The sequence below is a fragment of the Stegodyphus dumicola genome, chromosome 8, assembly GCF_044657685.1.
Source record: "Stegodyphus dumicola isolate Sdum_Otavi_A_Nest chromosome 8, ASM4465768v1".
Classification (NCBI taxonomy): domain Eukaryota; kingdom Metazoa; phylum Arthropoda; class Arachnida; order Araneae; family Eresidae; genus Stegodyphus; species Stegodyphus dumicola.
This window is the reverse complement of record NC_140775.1, coordinates 54,482,031-54,494,569: the sequence shown is the minus strand read 5'-3', so window position 1 is coordinate 54,494,569 and position 12,539 is coordinate 54,482,031.

Sequence of the window (12,539 nt, the reverse complement as noted above, 5' to 3'; positions counted from 1 at the left end):
GTATTGGTAAATTTAGACTATTTAATAAAAATATCACTTGTACAATAAAAACAGCCGAAATACTTAGTTATATTAGAATTCCACGTACAGTTTTAGGCATTGTATTATGTAAATAATATATAGTAGCACACGAAAAACTTTGCAGTTCGAAAATTTCAGACTACGAGAATAATAAATCACTTCGAAGAAGGTTTTAAAAGATTTTCAAATATAAAAAATCATTAAAATTGTTTTAAAATAAAAAGGATATTATTATTGCTAATTCATGAAATTAAATCGTTGCTATCACCTAACAATGAACAGAAGCATTAAAAACAATTTAAATTTTAAAAGCTCCCAAGTTTGTTTCTACATTTCTTTTCGAAAAGCAAGATGGCATTAAAAAGAAAAGATATGTTATTACATAACAAAAAGGGGAAAAATACAAAAGAAGCTTGAAACTTCTTCGCCCCCCACACAAACATACATATTTCATACATATAATATTGGAAAATTTCATCTTAACAATTAGAATTCATAGCTTATACAAGAAGCAGAGTTGAAAACTTTGATACAAATATATTATAGGATGTTATAAATCTATTTATTTATGATACTTATAGTATGAAACTGTAGTTGTTACAAAAAGTTACTGAAAGAAAATAACGTGCTTCTTAGAATGTCTTCCTGGTGTAATGGTCAACACTCTCAGTGCGTATTCGAGAGGCACGAGATTCGAGTCCAGGCGAAGGCATTGCTCATTTTTCTTTTCTCCAGCATCGAAATAACCTAATGTCTCCTCAGTTGCACCCGAGCTAAAAGGGTGGTGCACGATTATTCTCCACTATCAGAATTTGGCGACTGGGTCCCTTAATCCCCAGTCGTCCTTTAAAAGGGGGAGTATATAAGGCATTTCTCCCGCCTTTTTAGCATGCCTTCGTAGTGTAATGATCAGCACCCTCGGCGCGTATTCCAGAAGTCCGAGGTTCGAGTCCCGGCGAGAACATTGTTCATTTTCCATCTCTCCTGCTTCAAAATAACCTAATGTCTCTACAAACTATACGCAATATTCGTATAACATAACTTCCTAAGGATAAAGTTTAAGAGCAAGAAGCCTATTTTAAAATCTGAATTTAAAAAATCCACTTCACATGTGAAATCCCCAAGTGAAAAGCTATAAAAATGCCAAAAATTTAAATTTATTAATAATCGAATTTAGAATGAATGAATTATTTGGGTTAGTAGATAAAACGAGAAACGATTTGTGAAAACGAGATTATTTTCTAAATTAGGTAACGTTAAACTAGACATACATCTATGAAGTAAAAAAAAAATTATTTAGTTCAGTACATAGAACTTACTTGTAAACCCTTCCCCTTCCCCAAAAAAAGGGAATAGAGGTAGAGAGTTTAAATAGTTAAAATTTTGAAAGATTAATAATCGGTTATAAAAGAAATCTTGTAATAAATTTGTATTTGTTTTAAAAAGATTTCAGGCTTCAACTACGCCGAAATATTTTGGGAGCTATGAAAATATCGTCTCCTATTTAATACATCATAATTCATTTTAATTCATCAGAAATTTTCTTTTGCAGTTTAGAGCAGGAAAAATAACCACGAATGTGGTTGTTGTATTTTCCTATGTATTAACATCGAACTCACTGTGCCGGCATACTCAAAGCTTTTGCTGCCTAGGGCACCCTTTGAGTTTACCTCCCTTTCCAATAAATAAATAAATAAAAACCACTATAAAATTTCTAAAATTGCCTAATATATTTTAATAATGTTTAATGTTTTTACCTAAAACGGCACTTATGGGAACAAGAAATGAACACTTTTTAGCCCAAAGCCCAAATAGGCGTTAGTCCAGAAGGGTTATTAGCCTCGAAACAACACTTCGAATCACTATAAACAGCTGTATCACTTTTCAAATTGTTGCCACCAAATATTATCGTATTGTATTATACTTAAAGAAGTTCAATAATGGAAAATGTGCACATAGGTATGCATGTTTCTCTGATTGTGTAAAAACAACGATATCTAGAGCCATCAAATTTTAAATAACATAATCGTCTACCCGAATATAGCCACCTGGGAGCCACAATCTTGAATTTTGAATTTTTTTATTATCTATTTCATATTTTTTAACCTTTAATGAAATTTTGATTAATAAACTCAGCGATTTCAAAGCGAGCAGTGGAAACCATTATATTGAATAAAAAGTTTATCTCCAGCGCACGAGATTGTCTATCGGAAATTTTAAAGATATGCGGTTTTAAAATATTTTTACTCCAAAGGGGTGTTAGCCCAAGTGCTCTCGAAACGTGTATCTACGTGTAAATGAAAAAATAAAACGCCCCTTTGGGCACAATATAAAATCTATATTTGTTTATTTTCTGTTTTTTTTTTTGTTTAATTTAAATTCATACTTAAAATATAATATTCTTAAATGATATTTTGCTTGTTTTCTGTTAATAAGTCATCAATGGTATTGTAGAAGTTTGTGTCATTATTCCTTCATTGCAGCTGCTGTTTTGTACACAGAATCTTCCCCTCCTGCAATCAAAAGTGAGGTTTAAATTTATATTGCATGATTATCTGGTGTTATGTTTACTCTTATTGCTCTGTAGGAAGTCTTTCTATATCTGATAGCAAATGAAATAAAATGCTTAAAAAATTATAAACGAAACAACACTTGTATGAAAATACTAGAAACGGGCTATTCTTCTAGTGTAATAAAAATGGGTAATTATTTTTAGAAATGAATCGGATTATTTGATATGACAAAGAGTTCTAGGAACATCTTCTAATTAAAGGAATATATATAAGAGCAATATTTTTAAATACTGTAATTAAAACTGCAAGGCAATTTTCTCTTTTAATGGCTATATGAAATATGACAACATTAAGAAATCATTATTCTAATATTTTTAAATTATAGCTTTTTTATTGTTTTAATTTCCTGCGAAAAATGGAACAAGAAACATGTATCAAGGCCATAGCCTTCATTTATATTCCTACTAAATCTCCTGACGTATTATCCACAGATGTTTGCGCTTTTAGAAAAATCCGTGGAATTTTGGAAACGCGGATTGCCCAGATGTCGACCTATAACCCTCCTTAGCCTTCGGAAAGCTGCTCAAGAGGAAAGGGATAAAATACCTCTTTCGCTATTAAGAAAAGCTTTATTGTCTTGGAAATTACTGCGTAGAAAGATACTGAAGATTAAATGTTATCAAACAGGACATTTAAAGCACAAAAGGTTTAGGTAAAGTACACTCATGTCCATAAATTAAGGATAATGCAAAATCAGGCAAAGGAAGAGTTAGAAGCAAAACAAATTTGACTTATTTGTAAAGCTTATTTATTAAAGAAAACGGTGCTCTACTGGATTCAAGTCCGGTGAGAATGCTGGCCAGTCCATACGGGTGATATCCTCCTATTGAAGGCATTCGCTTACGATGTTTGCACGGTGAGGACGGGCGTTGTCATCCATAAATACAAATTGTGCGCCCATGGCGCCCCGAAACAAACGTACATGTTGTTCCAGAATGACGTCCCGATAGATTTGGCTTGTCATGGTTCCAATTTGAACATGCAGATCAATTCTGGAACCCAGAATAATTCACCCCAAACGAACACTCCTGCACCACCGTAACGGTATCGTTCAATGATGTTTTCTTGGTGGTAACGGGTACCTGGAGCTCTCCATATAAAGTCCGGTGAGAATCAGACTGTAAGCTAACCCTGGACTCTACGGAAAACATCACGAAAGCCTACTGTTGCGGTGTCCACAATGCATGCTCTCTACTCCAGGCTAACCGCAGGCCACAGTGAGTTGCAGTAAGTGGAACGCATCTGACAGGTCTACGAGCATATAGACCAATCTGCCCTAAGCGTCTGTACACGGTCTGCCTTGAAATTGTCGTACCAGTGGCTGAAGAGAGCTGACGAGACAGGTCTGAGGCTGTGCTCCGCCTGTTTCTTTTGGCAGTAACTGCCAAATACCGGCCCTCATTCGGCGTTGTAACTCTGGGGCCACCTGTGCTGTAACGTCTACTCACATTACCATTATCTTGGAATCGTTGCCAAAGCCTGAAGATGACACTCTGGGCAATTCCAAGTTCGTCTGATACTTCCAGTTGGGTACGCCCACATTCCAGACGGCCGATAATTCTACCAAGTAAAAAATCATCCAAATGCGTCCTTTGTGTCATAATTATTTGGTTATTGCAGTGAAATGCTTATAAAGCGCCTGAGAACAATTTAACTTCTTTGCCTGTATTCCTTATATATCACTCTCTTCGTCATTCTGACGTACCATGGGTGTCATCTGGTTACTTCCTGAATTTTGCATATGATTCCTGAAGATGTGTGTAGTGATTTTACAGGTGATATATTTATTTTAGAGTCGATTTCCGCGTGACTCCGAATTATCCTTAATTTATGGACATGAGTGTATTTCTGTAAATGCAATGAAAATCGTCTAAAAAGTGTGCGAACATCCTTACTAATAAAAAATGTAGAGTAGACAGCCGTATGTTCAGCGATCAGTTTAGGAGTAGTCACTAGTTTCTAGTTATATTGATACTCTGAACTAGTTATTAATACAGTCAACATCTAAAAAGCGCCAAATACTACTATTGCTGTTACTAATAATAAATTGCTCCAGAAGAACAGATATTATAAAGTTAATTTTAATTCGCAGTCCAGAGTTATAATTTTGCTACGATCAGTTCTCAAATTAAAAATACCGAAAGTTCAGTTTATTATATTAACCTACTTGGCATACAAATTTGTTATTGGAAAAGAGAGGATTGAATTTTTTTTATTTAAATCAGAATCAGATTTTAAAAATTTAAATTCACTTTTTGCTTTTAAAGAAACATTTTAATAAAATGTGTAGCTTAATGAAATTAGGATTAATTATTATAAGAAGCGAAATATCATAATAAAGATGCTAATACACACATGAAGAACACGATTAAAACAATTAAAGTATAAAACAATTCACATTATGTAACATATTTAATATATTGTGAGATTAATAAGGTTCCTTGTATGAAAATTACTGATCTGAAAATCTTTTGAGTCAATAAATTGTACGTACTTGTCATTATTAGTCTAACATTTTATAACATAACTATTACATTTTAATTATAGCAGATAAAATTAAACAGGTAATTTATAAGGTATTTCTTCCGCCTTCTTAACGTGCCTTCGTGGTGTGGTGGTCTGCACGCTGGGCGCGTATTCCAGAGGTCCGTAGTTCGATTTCCGGCGAAGGCGTTGCTCATTTTTCATTCTCTCCGGCCTCGAAATAACCTAATGTCTCTAAAAATTTATAATTTTATCTTTAGTTGCATACAGATACAAATATGAGCATTCCACATTAAAAATATCCTAAAATTTCTCTCTACAAACTACAGTAAAAATCGAACATTAGCAAAGTAATGAATATTGTTCACAATTAAAACCATTACTTCTTTTACATTTCTCTATAATCGACAATTATGCAACAGCCACATCTTAAAATTAATTTTATAATTTTATTATTGAAAAATATTAATTATATAGTATGTATCATTACTTAGATAAATGGCAACTCTTTTTCATTCATAGACATCTTAATGAATATAATTTAGATTCCTCAATTTGTAGGGTTTATATTTATTTTAACTAACATTTATTTTAAGTTTAAACTATCTTTCCTGTCAAGCCTTACTTTCCCCTGGAACTGCCAATGCCAAAATATGTAAATTTGAGTAGAACGCGCAAGGATTCAAATTATCAGCGGAAGTATTATGATTTAAATAGAAGGAAACGAGTTCGGGGTGATATTCTTACTTAGCGAGCGCGGAGGTAGTTAGCGAGAATTGAAGAACCCCGCGTTGCGGCCTATGTGCTTGGCGGGAAGTAGTGGTAATCGTTCCAGTGAGCTTCAAGTCTGCTGAATTAGCAGCGGTATTGTAAAACGCGGTGAGTTAGTTATTTTAGAGAGCCTCGTAGTTAGAATCTTGTCTTTACTTTATTTTCAGGTTATTATTTTTATTTGACTGCCAAGTTGGCACAGTCTGTAAGCGTCAAGAGGACGCAATTGTAATTTATTACGTTGAATAAAAAGGGACTTAAACCCTTCACAAGGCTCTATCTTTTATACAAGTTTTCACAGTCACCTCTTGGTTGCGTGCAAGTTGGAGGCGCGCAACGTTATAAATTAACAATAAAACTTTATGATGTTTCTTCAGTAGTTTGCTGCCTACAAGAGATGTATTTGTGACAAATTCCCTCATTAACTGAGTAATGTAATAAATATTCTTACTTTTATCATAAAATTGTGCATTCTTTACTGATAATAACACGGTGATTCAAAGAGAGAAAACTGAATTTTATAATAATTTTACTAAAAATTATATGCGATTAAATTCTGCAATAATAAATAGAAACTGCAAGATCTTTGTAACTGAGAAGTGACAGCAGATAAGCTATTCAATATGATGATGGGAAAAATAATTTTTGAACCAGTAAATATTTACGGAAATAAAAAAATTCTTGTCGTTACAAAGGAAATTTAGACTCAGACCTAATTAAATGTATAATAGATAATATAAATAAATTAATTTAGGAACCAACTAATCGTATCAATAACATGTTTAAAGACCAGTTTATTTTACAGTTCTGGAACAAAATCTCAAGTTCCATTCCCAACATAAGTTTAAAAAAAAGTCATTGTTCAGGGTATTAACATAAATTTATACTTCATTTCAAATTTGCTTATGAAAACTTTGTAGAGTATATATTTATTTTTTAATCAGTTGTTTTTTGTTAATTAGCTTCTCCGTCTCTTTTTCCACTTTCCTGCCAGAATGCTAATTTCTAGTTCGCATGCATTCAAATGAGGTAAGAGTATTTTTAAAGGAAAGCTTTAGACAGTAGAATCAGAGAGTGTCCAGCCTGTAGAAGACCGCGTTACTATTTGATTTAGTTTAATTTCAATTAATTACAGTTTTGATTTAGGCCATAAATGCTGGCTGGTTCAATAATCACAAGACATGGCTTCTGTTAACTTTTATCGAAGTTAAATAAAAGGGTCCTTTACATCATTCCCACTCCTTTGTTGTAATTTCTAAGACACGACGATAATTCTCTTTCGTCTTAGGTAGAGTTCTCATAGCTTATGCTACCAAATAGCAGAGCCAGATTTAGACTTGAGAAGGCCCTAAGCTATTTAAGATGTGGGGCCCATTATAAGTCTAATATATTTTAATACTATTTATACTATATTTTAATTTTTTTGGGAGGGTACCTAAGCTATAGCTTGTGTAGCTAATACGTAAATCCGGCCTTGCCAAAGAGGTTGAGACTCTACAACGTATTCATGGAAAATTTAATCACTCGAAGAAAACCGACTGCAAACATGATTTAGTTTTAAAATTAGAACGGCAGATAGAAGTTACTTAGAATATGTAATGAAAGAAACGCATTTTATCACACATTCTGGAATAGAATGCAATATGCTATGTATCTCTTTCTATCTATATCTATACATACACATTAATTTATTACTTTTATTTTTAGCAATAATTAAAAAAATACATTCTTTATATGACCGATTCTCAAACAGTGGTACTTGTACCATTGGTGTGTACATTAAAAAATTTTTAGTAGTACAATTTTTACAGAAAAAAATTTAAAGCGTGTTCAAAATGAATGTAAAATTGCGCCCCTTTTAACATTTTGTTTTAACCTTCATTATTCAGAAACACATTGACGGCTCTAGTTTTAATGTTGAAATCAAAAACGATACGTTCAAACTTCACTTCACTTCAAAAACGTAAAGTTATGTAGTTTTTGGTTAAAAAGATGACACGAATGGATAAAGCGATTTCAACCCATCATATCTCTCCAAAACTGGATTTTCAGCTATGCTATTAATCAAAAATAAATACACACAATTGCAACTTAAACCTGACTTGCGCTTGAAATTAATGAAGATAAAGCCGACATATTTAAATTGGTTTCAATAAAACAGGCTCATTCGTAGCATTAATTCTCATCATTAATTAATCTTACAGTGCTTTAATTTAAAAGCAAACTGACATTAAACGTAGTATTTTTTTTTTGAAGTAATGGCAATGATGTTTGGTATACAGGTCCCAAGAATAAACACTCATCTTAAATTTGACATGTGTTCGGCATTTAGTTTGTCTATTTGACAGTGTTTCATACGATTATAATTTTATTTTTTTGCTTCGTTTAGGATTAGGTTGTTTAAACTTGTTAATAATACTTTAACCACAAAACTTGGTAAGTATGTTTAATCACGTGCTTCAATTAAAAGAAAACTGACTAAATTTCACAACATTCACCAATTTTTAAACCTAGTAATGTCTAAAATGTCAAAAAGACAGAATGTATATATTTTTTTAAACATATCTTGTCATCCTCGTGTTCGCAAATTTAGGATTTTGTGAATGTCTGAAGTTTACATTCTTTACATATGGATTCCATGTTGTCCTTTTCTCTATATTTTTTTCGGAGTTCCTAATTGTTTTTCTTACAAACACTTTTTTAATAAAATATTCGTCGAAGGCTAAATTTTAAATACAAGTGATATTTTATCCCTAAAAAAAACTTTGGGGGAATGTGATAACAATTTTGTGATTATAAGGAAATGTAAATTACAATTTGAATAAATCGGAAGGATATTTCATATTTCCTCTAGCCTTATTTCTCGTTGATGTCTACAGTTTTATTCATGTCAGTAATTATTTGATTTTTTACTAGCTGCGTACAAGCAATATCCAGCAATACATACTAGTGCGGGAAATAAGAATTGTATATTTTAATGTCATTCTCTTCGACAGAAATTACCATTATTCAAAGGGCTATTCCACTTTCATGCTTCAACCAGTTGACGATAACTAAAGGTTTGCAGTCAGAATATAATTGAAATTCAGTTCTTGTATATAGTATAACAAGTAATTTCAATAACAGCATATGTTGTGTGTTTCAATGCCTGAGAAGTTTCCCGTGTCACTGCGTTAATTACACAGTTATATGACTTTCAAACATCCATCCGATTAAAAAAATATGTATGAAAATTGTATTATTTTGATTTCCGCCTTTGAAAGGTGTTTTTACATTCATAATTTCAAAACAGCCAGAAAACGTACATTCAGCTGTAGAACGGACAGGTCATTAGTTTTCTCCGCGTATAAATTTTAGACGTTTCCGCAACAAATGCGTTAAATATTTCAAGCACAAATTTCGCATTTAATTTTCCAAGCTACTGGGATTTAATGATTTTAAGGTTATGTTGTATTCATAACGAACTCAGTAAGGTGTGTCGATCTGTTGAACCTTTCGAAGCACTTGCAGTGAAGCTGTTTTTAATTTATTTGCTTCAATAGTTAATCAAAATGGAGGATAAAACATACATTTTCCAGAGTTCTTTTGATATAATCAATTATTTCGTATACTTTTTATTCAATCAAAAAAAAAAGAAACAATAGCTTTTCATTTGACATCTCAGTTTCTTTATTGGGGTTGTAGAGACATTAGGTGAATTGGAAAAGCCGGAGAGATGAAAAATTAGCAGGGAATTTGCCGGGAAGCGAACCACGAACCTCTGGAATACCGGATTAGTGTGCTAAACCGCTACACCACGATGTCACTGTAGGGAAGCGGTAGAAATACCTTATACACTTCCCGTTTTAAAGGCATTTAAAATTTTCTAAATTTCTAGTATTTTAACACTAATTAAGAACATAAATGGAATAAAGAAAAAAAAAGTTGCTCTTTTTTGAGGAAAAATACTCTTATCCAATTGTCGTTTATTTTTTCATTTTAACTTTTTGTAAACTTCTTGTATTACTAGATTCAAAGAAAAATAAATTTTCGTTGAAAATTAAATTACGTATTTAAATTAGTCTGCAATAATTATTTTTATCCTATATCAGGGGTGTTTAAATTACAGATCAGTAAGAGCCTCATTTCGGGAAATTTCGAGACCCGCAACTAAATTTTCTTAAGAGTCACAAAATCTTATCTATAGCATGTGAAATGTAAGAAAACAGATTTTCAGAAACTTTAGAAGAAAATTAATTGGAATTTTGCATGCAACTGAGGATCATTTTTTCTCCTAATTTTTCATGACCACAATCTGAAATGACTTAGTGAATAATTTTTTTAATGTAAAATTGACTGTAAGTTTTTAATATAAAAATCGGTGACAATATTTTAATAACAGTGAAATACCATAAGTGAAATAAATTAAAGCTTATAATAAGGAAATGTGATGTTAGCGATATGAGTGACATGTTTGCCTTTTCACAAGAATTGCTAACCACAAATATGATTTGTAAACGTAGTAAATACTTCCTAAACGCAAAAATGTGAGCTTTATGTAATATTAAACATTTAATTAAATATTATTTTCAGTTGAAGTACTAAAATTTCAATGCAAATATTTTTTCGCAAATAAAAAACAATTAATTTTTTTCACTAATGAATATGTTTAAAAAAATATACACATTGCTGCTTCCAAATATTTTGTAAAAAATGCACAATGCTGATTTTAGTTTGTTGCCGACGATTTGTAAATCTACCAAATTTTACCGATATAATCAATGGCGTTGGAAGAGAGGAGGATTCCTCTTTAGGAAGATGGCAGTTTCATGCGAACACGCACAGATCTCCTGCATGAAATGGCATATTTTTAAACTTAGGAAAAACTATTCAGCAATAAAATTGCTTATTACATTTATTATTGAGTGGGATCGGAAGTCAGGTCTGTGCCACTTAAAAAATCTTTTCTGGTATACTGTAAATGTAGCAGAATTTGTAGTCAGGGGTTTGATCTGGTTTGTATTTTAGAACAAGATTACTTACAGTCTATTTTTGCTTTATTAAAAAATCTGATGTGTACACCACATGACTTCCTTGTACGAAATACTAAATTATAGGAATTTTTCTTGCATTTTGTTTAAACTTATTGGATTTAATTATATCTACTTCGCCGACAGCGCATAAACCACAATAGAATAAGTCATTCCTTAAAATTCACTCTATTTGTTTACCATAGCGACACTCTGGCGCTAGGTTCATTTAACAGTATTATATTTTGTTTAAATTATAACTCAGAATGCACAAAATTTGTATCATTTAAAGAATTATCTAATCGTTGCCACATGTTCTATTCAAGTACTATAATAAAGCTAGAATGATGTATAAAAGAAATTAAGCAAAAAATCAAAAAAGAAACAATTTTTCACAGACGATTGAGTATTTCTTATTCAATTAATTCAGTTCTCACTTCACGATAAGGCAAAAATACACAAAAACTCAAAATATCTCTACTAAAAATTACTAATTACTAAAAATTAAATTACTAATTATTAAAAATTAAATTTTTAAAAATTAAGTAAATCTTAAACACTTATTTCCGCGAAAAAATTCCAGAAAGGATTAAGCATGATTTAAATCGCAATAATAAATGAAGGCATTTATCTTTGTTGTTGCGAAGCTACGTTTCTCTAGACTGGCAACAAATTCACTACTCAGCTGTTTCAAATGTAAGCAAGCAATGGCCGCCATCAAAATAGGCTTAGCGGCACTTAAACAACATTTAAATTGTTGATAATTCTAAAAATATTGCATACAGATTTACTAAAAGCATAAAACCCTTAACCGGAAGATAAAAACAACATAATTCAATCATTTTTAAAGAAAAAAAACTGTACAATTTACAAACATATAAGAGTAAAGAAACTGAGATCACTGAGCCGGGTAACAGAGTGGATATATTTATAAATATATTTATATACGTTTGGCGCGGCCGATTGAAACCAAAATACGAAGTGCACATCTACATGTTATAGTAGTCCTATATACAAAATTTCAACGTTCTTGAGGCTACTCGTTTTTGAGTTATGCGAGTTACGTACGTACGTTCGTACGAACGTACATACGTTCTCTATACATACGTTCGTCTGTACATACGTTCGTCTGTACGAACGTAACATACATATGTTGTACAGACTCCACAAAAAATTCTCTTCAGAATTCATTTTAAAGCAGTTTTTTATTTTTTTTTGGAGAAAAAGAGTCTTTTATTCTGTCCTTACGTACAGATATCATGCAAAAACATCGTTAAATTGCATTCGAAAGCGGTCAAAGTGGATATTTTCGTTGAAATATGCTACCTGAAGGTTTTCGCGATTACAATACTTCCTTTTTACTTCGTACAAGGAAGTAAAAAGAAAACATTGATATTATTCAAATATATAAAGTTCAATCTTAGCAGAATGTGAAAAACAGTAAGATAAATTTGGAATCATTAATTTTTTTCGGAAATCGCGGAAATTTTCGATATTTGTGGTATCTCTGAAAATATATTAAAATTTACGAACCTAATTCTAGAAATTTGGCGTAGCAAAAATTGCTGCTTTGATGTTTGAAACAAACTGCATTGCAAAATTAGGTTATAAAGAATAAATATTTTCCGTGCTAATAATTAGCATAGAAAGCTTAATACTAATTAATGTTTAGACAAATGAC